Source organism: Megalops cyprinoides, chromosome 4 (assembly GCF_013368585.1).
Source record: "Megalops cyprinoides isolate fMegCyp1 chromosome 4, fMegCyp1.pri, whole genome shotgun sequence".
Taxonomy (NCBI): domain Eukaryota; kingdom Metazoa; phylum Chordata; class Actinopteri; order Elopiformes; family Megalopidae; genus Megalops; species Megalops cyprinoides.
In genome coordinates this window covers 8,658,169-8,669,279 of record NC_050586.1, presented here as the reverse complement: position 1 = coordinate 8,669,279, position 11,111 = coordinate 8,658,169, and the positions used below count along the sequence as shown (strand labels likewise).

The following is an 11,111-nucleotide window of genomic DNA, read 5'->3' as shown; positions in this document are numbered from 1 at the left end:
CATCTTTATCACTAGACTCAATTCACATTCAGTTGCAATAATCAAGGTCATTTATCTGCTATAAAACATATGTACTATCAATTCAAGCACATTCATATCTTACCCATTCTAACCTTATCATCTCACCTGCATAATTCAGCCTAGGCCACAACTGAGTGAGCAGACTTAAATTAATATCAAAAACACTCTCACAGATGGTCAGAGGATTTCTCTGTGCTTCTATTTAAAATACATTTGCTCTACACAAAAACCATCCTGGAATGCCAACAGAAACTGCCTTTAAGTTAAAACGGCAGTATTTTAAAATGTATTCATACGTTTTTACACTGCAGTGGATCACATTAGAGACACATAAGGAGCCACCTTAGACACATTTACACAACTCAATGTTATACACCCACTGGTGGTGATCTATCACTGTACATCATGCTGGTTTACTTTAATACTCGTATGCCGTAGCGGCACTTACGAAAAAAGTATTTAAGAGTATTTAAAGTGTAATTGAACAAAATGTGCCCCGTGCTGAGAAGCATTAAAATGAAACTGTTCCTGTTTGAATTTATGGGCAACATGAAGCAGCCAGAGTTCAAAATTAAAAACTCTATGATTCTCAGTTCCAATAAGATGAGTAAAAGCAGGACTCAGTTCTACATGCCACCCTAAAACTGAGGGGAAAAAAAAACTGGCTGATTCAGTTATGGGTTGAACATCCAAGAGAGTGCAACGAAAGAGTTTTGTTTCAGTTATTTTCTGAAGGAACCGAACTGAAATGAAACGGGAACAGGACATCTGGGTGTGCTATTAAAGACCCCCCCCCCAATTTCCCTGCTTCTGTATTCACTTGGTATTCCTTTGCTTTTTATTTGTTTTTTTAAAGACAACAACTTTGATATTGAGTTCCATTAAATATTTAAAAAGTAGAAAAAAAGAGTAATCCATGTCTACTAAAAATGTAATGTTATATTCCTGTAGGCTTTGCTGTTGCGAGTCAGGATCTTGTTAATACTCTCACAGTAAATAGAGGCGCTGATTGGCCTCTCTAATTATCTTGTTCCCCATTTACAATGTTTTAAAGTTAGGTATAAAAAAGTTGCCACAAGAAGAACACCAAATTACCAACAAAGGCAGTGTGCCAAGATGTTTTTTGATCTTTAGCCTCACCTACTGAAAAACACTAAGTGCACACTTACTGAAAAATCTGGAAAGAAAAAAAAACAGGCTGACTTTAAACATCCAATGATATCCACGAGACCCCACAGACCAGCTTGGAAGAATAATGAGGGTTTTGGGAGACCCATTTCTCTTTTTTATGCTGCCTCCATATACTGCCTTTTATCATGTATTAGTATCAGAATGTTACATCTTTGTGCTGATTTTTGAGTTACTAAGCTTACCTTTACTTTTCACTAAAGTGGCGTTTCTTATATTCTTTATGGCGGAAATAGTGTTTCGCCATAAATGTCTGTTAGACTATTATTCAACACTAGGTTGTGGCAATTAGTAGTATTGATAGTATCTTGTGTAATAGGATCAAAGCCAGTCACTGGTAGCGGCAGTTACAATATTTTGTGCAATGGGAGCGAGGCCAGTGACTGGTTATGGCTGTAACAGTCGTGTGCATAAACCTGACAGGTCCCCATGTAAATGCGTGAGTGATGCTGTGGAGAACGCAAACAATCTCACCAACACAACCCCCACAGGAGTCAGCTTAGCACTCACACTGCAAATGCAATAGACCTGCTCAGAGCCCATGAGAGCACAGAGCCCCGCAGTGAAGCACATGCTCTGTCAGGGAACAAAATGATCAAGTGTAATCAAATGCCGAACAGGCGTCTCTTGAGACAGGGATGAACAATTAATAGTCTGGCAGAATTTAATCTGTGGGGAAGCTAGCAGCATTCAGTGATAGCCGACAATTCTCCTGGCCAGATGGAATTTAGAAAAAAAAAAGTGGCAATGATACTTAACGCTCTCCAAACCAAGATGTCCAAGTGACAATGAGCATTCTGTTACAGCCAGAAACAAAACGACAGGCGGCCGTCCAAGCTAGGCATCTGTGAATAGGCAATAATTATTTATCACGCTAAACTGGCACTTTCATTCACTCCATTGTCCCTTCTTTGAGTCGATGCTCTTCACTTCATCACCGGTGACATTTTGGGGGCATCGCTGACACGGACTGTCATGTACGCAGGGATAATCAAGATTAAGAGCCCCAACCCCCCCCCCAAGGCAGGTGGAGCCCCTCGTGTGAACATGGGCAACACAGATGTGCAGTCACAGCTGGCCTGGGTCTTACGCGCATTGATTTGAATAGCGCTTGTCGTGAAAAGGAAGCCACGAGCTGAACTGATCCTTGGGGAACTTCCCGTAATCTTCAGACGCTCATGGCTGTCGACTTTCAGAGGACTCCCAGAGCATGCTTCAATTTCCTTCAACTGGCCTGAAGGTTGGTGCAGTTTTACAATGATAAAATAATAATAAGGGATGAAAACAGCGAGAGGAATGCCGACCATGAGTGACAGGTTTAACAAACATCCACTGAGACTAACTCAGGCTTACTGTTACTGATAGTTTTTTACCGCCCCCTCTCTGATGCTAAGGGGTAGAACTACAGTATGGTTACACATTCATCAGCAGAATTTATCACAACCAGAGGAGAAAGTCAGAAGTGTCCTTTCATAGAGGGAAACAAGAAAGTGGCATCTTTTTCAGTAAGGGGAAGAGTCTTGTTGAGTTTTTGTGTGGTCTGCAGGAACCCAACAAAACAACATTTTTGGCCTGGCTACAAATTTATGATCTAACTTGTGGGGAAAAAAAACTATGTTGTGAAAAAAACAAGGTGACAGTAAAATTTTGCTACTTTACAGAAGCATAAAACATATTTCTACACTGACATTCCTAGACAAAGGAAGCGCAAGTCTCAGTGGCCCTCTCGCCGCTGCATTTTCTTAGAATGGGTGTGGCTTTGTGCAGTGAGAATAGAGGATTCTGTGATTACACATGATTACAATGATGATCAATAATTTTTTTTTTTTAAACTGCAGTTTTTATGCACAATATTCCAGTTTTTGTTTCATTTTTTGTATAAACTGGCTTTTCCTTTTTTTGTTAAATTAATTAGCCATAATCTCTGCTACCATTTATCCACTGGAGAAAAGGAAAGGCTTAAAACAACTTCCTAACCAAGCCATAACAAGGGCAACATGAGAGCTGGACTAGCTTACAAAATGGAGCTTAACGGTGATGCTAACATTGCCTTAGTCCCAGACCCACCCTAGCTCTCTTGTATTATTGCACCCACTAGCAACTCTCTCCCAGCACAAACACCCGGCATCCTCCATCTACCAATTTATCTCTCTCCTGTAAAATTGAAACATTCATTCTGTTACGATCAGCAATTACACCTCCCGAAAACAGGCACTAGGAACTCCATAATATACACAACACGTATTCAAGAGCTGAGGCAGCACACACTCGATCAAATTAGACCAACCTATTTGACTTTCATGAGCACCTCTTTCCATTTTCTTTTCCAAATACCTGGCAAGCATTTAGCAATCTTTTAAAGTCACCTTTTTTTTTCTAGAAAATTGAAGCGAGATCTGGTATCAGAGACAGCCCTATGGGTTTAATCTTGTCTGGGGAACATTTTAGGACACACCAGAGGAACCAATTCCATTGATGAAGGTGGTGGTCGGGGGACTTGTCTTGAAAGTGTGCATGCTAAACATGCCCTCCTGTACATCAACTTTTTTTGGTAAAATTGTAACAAGGAAGCCATCCCGGATACGAGCGATTGCCATGTTATGGTGACAGCTTGGGATCCTCAAAAGAGAGCTGCTAAGTTCATATAGTTTGCAATTTAGGTGTCTTTATGTCAAAATATACAGATTAATAACTGTCTTCCTGTTCACCTTTCCTCTGTTTCTTTCTTCAATTGATCTCTGTCGTCATTATGCTTGTTTTGGTCTGCGATGTGAGAATGAAAATGAAAATATATCACTGTACTTGTTAATGAATCTCACATAGCTATAGGTAGCTATGACAGCAAGCGGAATAGCTATGTATCTAAAATGTTTAGCTAATCTCTACAGGTTCTTAAGATCATTAGCTAGCTTGGCTACCCACTTGGCTTGCTCGCAATCAGCTGACAAAAACATCTTTGTCTTTAGCACAACTGTAAGGGATACAAAGCAAATAGTGCTTTTTGAGTATACAGCAGTGTACTGTATTCAGTGCTGTAAATAGAGGGAAAAAAGGTGGGTGAAATACCAGTAGTGTTGTAGACATCTGGGTCTGGGATGTACATTTATTGTTATTGTCACTTCTTAAAGTAATTCTGTACAGCAGGGATTGTATTGGGCAAACATCTTTAAAAAAATAAATGAAATGATGCTGTTGAAAAGCAGGAGGAAGAATGACCCCTCCCCCAACATACACACACATACTTGTATGCACTCACATGCACACACATTCACAGCCACAAATACCTGAAGAAAATGTATGTTGTAATATGCAAAAGGCATTTAAAATAATCCAATGTGATTATGCATTTCACACAATGTGAAATGAAATGCATTATTTTTCATCAGAGCTTTATTATATTGTATAATTTATTTAACATGTAACATATAACAATATGCTTTGATTTAAATGTCAGGTACAATAAATCAGTTGGCATGTATGATATCAGTTCATTCACATTCATGATACAGGGAAACAAAGGTACATTATTTAACATGAATAAACAGAAAAGCAGATTCAAATATTTAAGCATGTAAGTACCATAGTAATAGCTAGTGGGTCAAAATGCTTGAGACGGAGAGGGCCTGATTGAGTCTTTTGTGTGTTTCCCTGAAACACTGTATTACTGATCCAGCAGATGCTTAATTCCAAGTTATTGTGGAAGCGATTGATTATAATTATGCTTTCGGTAGTGAGCAGTCCACCCCCTATTAATACCGCATATGTCTACTCAAAAGTAATCCTCATTTCTTCTGACTGACTCTGACTGCTAGATAATACACAATTATCCACACTAAAATTTAAAAAAAGGAAAAAGAGGTTAGGCTCATTAAGCGTCTATGGAAATGTAACTGCCTTTGTGAAGTGACAGATATTAGCAATTAAACATGTCCACAGAGGAAGTGCTGGAATGTTTCAACAGAGGTTTAACAAATTCATACATTTAATTTATTAAAGTTTGTAGCAGCACTGGATACTAATCACAACAGGCAGAGAGAGCAAATGTATAATTCTTTAAAATATCTGTTTCCTCAAGCAATAATAAATTCAACTTCAGTTCAGACGCAATGCATACACACAAATACACGCATATACACACAAATACACACACATACTTGTGAGAGAGAGGGAAAATCTAATCTTAATATTTTTCCCATGTTTTCAACCTAGATTTGAAACTGCAAAATGAAAATGTGGAACAAGCTTGCCTCACTGCCAGATCTTCTACACTTATGCAGGAGCACAGGAGCGCTGAAGCACAGTGAATGCAATTTAACAGTTTTCACTCATGTGGCCAGTGGCTTACTTTTTTAAACTACAATTCCCACAGTGCAGCACATCAGAGTGAGCACCAGAAAGGAAGATGGACACAGCGTTCCCCAACATCATCTGAGCAACTCATGGGCACCTAATGAGCCGCAAGTGGTTGGTAATGAGCGGTGCAAATAAGGGACCCTGGACAATACAACCCACACTACCCCGGCCTAACAGAGCCAATTACATTCTGCCAATGCACACTCCCAGTCAATATCAGCTAATGACCCAGCCCAGGCTCAAACATGCAATCTCCCAGTCCATAGGGCTCAGCCAAACACTTCTACAACTGTGCCACTTGGGGGCCTGAGAGAAAATATAATTCCAACCTCACTCCAATCACTTATCAAATTCATTAGGCCTGCTGAATAAACCTGGCTTTTTATGCCTTCGCTGGGAAAAAATATTACCTACTGAAAATCACTCAAGAGAAGTGTCGTTTTGAAGAGAGCATGTCAGCTCTGAGACAAAGAGCCCTGTCAATTACTGAGTACACATCAAATAGACTTATCCTGCATAGAGGAGGGGAATCAAAGTAAGAACTGACAGTGAGAGAGGCAGACAGGGAGAGAAGCCAGGTCCATAAAAGATGACTGCCTATTGAACCAACCAACCAACCAATCAACAAACCAAACCAACAAACCAGACCAATCAATTAAATTCAATTCACCACTGCACCGTGCTCTTCCTAATGGGATCATCATGGAACGCATCACAAAACAGGTATTGAAGTTCTTGCGGTGGGTTCAATACAGTTGAAATTAAATTATTGATGTAAGGGAGATTTGAAAATAAATGTTAGAATCGCACACAGATGACAGAACAAAAGTCAAACAGTATCAGCTAGTGACTGGATGAATTGTGATGAATGGAAGGGGCGTGCTAGGAACACACCAAGGTTTCCTTGCTGAGAGCAATCATGACTTCCACGTAGGTGTACCACAATAAAGTAGCATTCCACTGGGAACGCTGTTGCCATCTGGTCTTGTCCCCTAGCAGATCTAGCGGTGTGTTGTGCTTTAGGCATGTAAAATGGGCAGTGGTGTGGTGTAGTGGTAAGGAGCGGGACTCATGACTGAAAGGTTGCTGGTTTGATTCTCTGCGGGGTCACTGCTGTTGTACCCTTGGGAAACTGTGGAATTGAAAACTGTGTGATGTTGCAGCTCAGCGCTGGTTGTGTACTTTAGTGCCACATTTTATTGGTGCTGCACCGTTATACAGTGACATTTTGAAAATCGAACAGACCTAACATTTGGTGCTGTCCAGGGTTATATATTATTATTGTTATTATTATTTTACATGATCAAAAAATCCCTGGCAAAAAAGGAGTTTATATAAAAATGATTTTGGAGAAAAGGTCCTATCAATGTTGAGTATGACCAGGTGCTGACATCCATCCCAGTGCCCTAGCTCCAAACTGCTGCACCCTGCCCGCCTGACCAATCCTACATTGGTACCTACAGTCCTTTCAGACAGATGCAACGGTTTTAAGAAGTGAGCATTTCTGTTATGTTTCTTTTCTCCATTCATTTCACAACCAAGATTAACAGACTAGCCATAAAGATCTACTTGAGCGTCTCTCATTTCAAACAATAAATTGATATGATTTAGCATTCGAGAGTATGCATGCTGATATTTTGGAGTTAGGGTGAAATATATAATAAGTTATGATAAGTAGATTTTACAGCAAGCTTCCACATGGGTGATTACATGCTTGACACTACAGTAAGGGTTAAAATTTATATTACATCCAGTCATAAACATCAGTTTTAGAGTGTGTGTGTACCTCTGTGGCACTCTTATTTATACAGGAGAGCAAACAGGAATAACACAGCAAGAAGCTTTCAGTGGGGAGGCAGGAGGGTCAAAAGTTTGATTTAATCTTAAAATGCAACGATGAACAGAAGGAACTCGTGTAGTAAGCCTGCATTTGGAAGAAGGCTATGCTAATAGAAGTTGTGCTAATATTTATGATATATAATGGGAACTCATGCCATAACTCTTTATTTAATTCCTTTTTTGACAATTTATAATTCAATTCCAGCTCAGCCTAATTCCAGTTCATTTCCAATTCCAGTGCTTGAAGATGCCTGGAATTCTGATTCATGGTAAATTCTGCACTTTGTGAGGGAATTCTAGAATTGTCCCATGAATTCGACTTTCATTTGCAATTGATCCCCAACCTTGATGCTTACCATTAATAAGCAAAACATCAATGTTCCATAAAATGAAATATTCCTGTGTGAATATGCCTACCTTAATAAACTAACTGGCTGGAGGACTGAGCATCTGTGCTGCTGTTAAGTGTTTCTGACTTCTGGAGAAACTAAAATTTCCAGGCCTGTTCTTCTGTTCTTTCTTCTACTGCTTGTACAATTTAGTTTTTTTTTTTCCCAAAAAGTAAGTATTCCAAACAAAAAAGTAAACTTTCTGGAATATCTGGGCTTTGACAGCCTGCCAGCCATCAATGTTATTAATTATACTGTCAGTATGCAGCGTAGGGGCCGTTTCTTGGGAGAAAACATGTATCTCATATACAGGTAATGGAAAATACAGGACATGTTCATATGCATTATATTATTTTGATGAGCTAATTTAGTGGGGATGGTGAGCTTCTTTTAGACGTCTCTGCTTTGAAATGGCAGTGCCCTTGTCAGTGTGAGTGTGGATTACTAGTGCTAATATTCAGCTGGCTGCATAATTTGCTGCCATAGATAACTTTATGTTCTCTTGTGGATCATTTGCTTGTGGGTTTTTTGGTTTATTTGGGACTTGAATTCCACTGTAATTTTCTCTCTTTTGGTATCTGTGATCTTGCTTCATTCTTAACATTATTATAATGACAATGCAGTGAGCTCATGATGATTGCTTGTACCAGTGTCAGAGTTAGATGCTTTCTCTGTGTTAATAACTAATGTTTTACATCTTCTCTGACCATAAAATAGAAAAGCAGAAATCTTAGAGATAGAGAGAGAAATGGGAAATAAGAAAGTGACTGAATGTTAGGGGTACCCTGACATTCTTCGGAGCAAAATAAAGTGACTGAAGAGGGAAAAAAAGAGACTCAAAGGGAGTTCTGGCTCATTTCACACACTGTCTGAAGGCCGGATTCTGCATGCACCGAAGTATAATTAGTAATTAGCCGTGTCATTCCCTGACCCGCTTAACGAGGCAGCACCCCGGCTGCGGTGGTAATCAGGGACTGATGTGGTGCACAGGGCCCTGACTGATTACCATGGAACACTCTCACTGGAACACTGACTGAGGGCTTCCACTGACACACTGAGACCTGCACATGGACCTGCACACTGATACTGCTGTGGGCCTGGAGCACTAATAGAAGTACAGTTTGTGTGTACAACAAACTGTACTTCTATTATTCCTTTTTCTAACATAAACCTTATCCATCCACCCCACTCTTTACATTTAAGGTGGCTCAGGGTGATGATGCGCTAGTCTGGGATGCAGAAGGTTGCGGGCTTGAGTCCCAGCCTGGCTGGTGTGTTCAGAGCGGGTTCCTCTCAGACCATAGGATGCCTGTTTATGCCACACCACACATTAAAATGGGGTAAAGAGTACAAAGTGGGACCAGACTCCCTACCACACTGTACCCCTGACACTGCTCCATTATGGATGTCATTCTATGTGTATGTGTCCTGTGATAACTTTTCGACCACACTGCAGTGACTGCCAGATCATGCATATTTGCACTGTATAACATCAGGAAAATCAGGCCCTACCTATTGGAGTATGCAGCACAGCTCCTTGTCCATGCGCTGGTCATTTCAAGACTGCACTAATGCAATGTTCTCTTTGCTGGCCTATCTGCATGCACTATTAAGCCTCTGCAGTTGATACAGGATGCAGCTGCACATCTGGTTTTCAACCAGCCAAAAAGGGCTCACGTCACACCTCTCTTGGTCTCACTCCACTGGCTCCCTGTAGCTGCCCGCATCATGTTCAAGGCCTTGATGCTCGCGTACAGGGCAACCAGCAAAACTGCACCTACCTACCTACCTCATTACTGCAACCCTATGTTCCCTCCCAACGGTGGTCCCGTCGCATCGTGGCGTAAAATCACTATCCAGGACTTTCTCCACCGTTGTCCCCCAATGGTAGAATGAACTTCCACACTGCATTCATTCTGCTGAGTCTTCAAGAAGCATCTGAAGACACAGCTCTTACGCTCTCACATGAGCACCTGAAACACTACCCCCTAAAGGAACTCTTGTCTCAAAACTGTCTCCTACTAAACTATTAAAAAAGTAATCTAATGGTTTAACGCACTCGTTAGCTGTACCAGCTAGTTTGTACCTTGTCTGGCCAACCATTGAAACCTGGTTATGTAACGCTTCTAAAATTGTTAACTCCTTATGGTTTCTCTTGTGTTGTACTCTACCTCACTTGTAAGTCACTTTGGGTAAAAGCATCTGCCAAATGAATAAATGTAAATGTAAAAACCAGCAGTATAAACAGTTTGCTGAAAGCGCCTGTTAAATTGTGGGGACATATCCATGGATAAATTGTTGCTAACACATACAAAAGAAAGATAAAAAGTTGTTTTAAAATTTCCAGGATGTACTACACCAAATTTTGAAAAAAAAGGATTGCCTTTCTGTTCAATAATTGGATGGATGATTGAACTGGGACAAAGGCTTGGTATCCTTACTCTCCAGCTGTGGTGTCCTTCTTCAGCAGATCAGATTTGCGGCTGCTGGAGGAGAATACTGTGTTTTCCTTTTGAGCTAAAAATAGGCTTCTGTTTCTGTTCACAGGGCAGTTCACTTACAGTACAGCACAGTGGATTGTAGGATCAACTGTCATGAGTTAAGAGGGAATCCTCCCCCTAGCCCATAAGCATTTTTCCTTCCCTCTCCTTTCCTCTTCTCTTCAGCTAAGGACAAGATTAAACATGTCCCAATATGTTTCACTGGTTTGTTTTTTCCTCACTGTGGAAGATGCGCTATCATGTGTTTCACTTATAAATAGACCAGCATTCTGACAAACTGATTCGTACCTCTTGAAATCCTAACAATCTAGATATATTGTTGGTTCAGGACAGTGTGGTGCATTGAAAAGGAGTATTCTGTTGTCAGTTATGAAAAGATCAACAAGAGAAGAGAGTGGAACAGTGAAGGCAGAGAGTTGTTTAGCACTCTTCCATTTATTTCCAGCAGATCCAAGTCTGGGTTTGGTAAGGACAACTGCCAATGGAGATAAAGCCAAGATTTCAAACTGAGCCTACAGCATGAGTAAAGGCTTAAAATAAGTATCAACAAATAACTACGGTGCTGGAAGTCACTCTGGATAAGAGTGTCTGCTCACTCTAAAAAATTATTCATGGGGTTAGTGAGTAAAGCCTAAAATCAAGAGCTTTTTTCAGCATAAAAAATTAAATTTGTTACATGTACATGTTTAGTCAGTTGATAACTCATTTTAAGAAGTTGGTCGAAATGAAAATAAAGAAAACTGTCTTAACTTAGATGTATATCGATTTTGAGTAAAACCTAACCTAAACCTTTTGCATTCACTTAATAATAGAAAAGTAT

The 11,111-nt window shown here is 40.2% G+C and overlaps 1 non-coding gene across 1 annotated transcript; it reads left to right on the top strand.

The window, feature by feature from the left end:
• The first annotated feature begins 9,058 nt into the window (after positions 1-9,058).
• On the top strand, positions 9,059-9,182 carry LOC118777308. Its single transcript, XR_005004953.1, has one exon. It is a non-coding gene; the product is annotated as a small nucleolar RNA SNORA11 (small nucleolar RNA).
• The last annotated feature ends 1,929 nt before the right edge of the window (positions 9,183-11,111 follow it).